Below are 715 nucleotides of genomic sequence, written 5' to 3' on the forward strand. Positions count from 1 at the left end.
ACTAAACTAAACTAAACTAAACTAAACTAAACCTAAGCTAAACTTAAACCACTAAACTAAAACCACTGAACTAAAACTAAACCACTAAACTAAAACAACTAAACTAAAACGAAACTAAACCTAAACTAAACTAAACCTAAACTAAACCACTAAAATAAAACCACTAAACTAAACCACTAAACTAAACCACTAAACTAAAACCACTAAACTAAAACTAAACTAAACCTAAACTAAACTAAAACCACTAAACTAAAACCACTGAACTAAAACTAAACTAAACTAAACCTAAACTAAACCACTAAACTAAAACCACTAAACTAAAACGAAACTAAACCTAAACTAAACTAAACCTAAACTAAACTAAAACCACTAAACTAAAACCACTGAACTAAAACTAAACTAAACTAAACCTAAACTAAACCACTAAACTAAAACAACTAAACTAAAACGAAACTAAACCTAAACGAAACTAAACCTAAACTAAACCACTAAACTAAAACCACTAAACTAAACCACTAAACTAAACCACTAAAATAAAACGAAACAAAACTAAAACAAAACTAAACCTAAACTAAACTAAACTAAATCTAAGCTAAACTAAAACCAATAAACTAAACCTAAACCAAACTAAACCTAAACTAAACTAAAACCACTAAACCTAAACCAAACTAAACCTAAACTAAACTAAAACCACTAAACCTAAACTAAACTAAAC

The sequence above is a fragment of the Austrofundulus limnaeus genome, unplaced genomic scaffold, assembly GCF_001266775.1.
Source record: "Austrofundulus limnaeus strain Quisiro unplaced genomic scaffold, Austrofundulus_limnaeus-1.0 Scaffold2507, whole genome shotgun sequence".
Classification (NCBI taxonomy): Eukaryota; Metazoa; Chordata; class Actinopteri; order Cyprinodontiformes; family Rivulidae; genus Austrofundulus; species Austrofundulus limnaeus.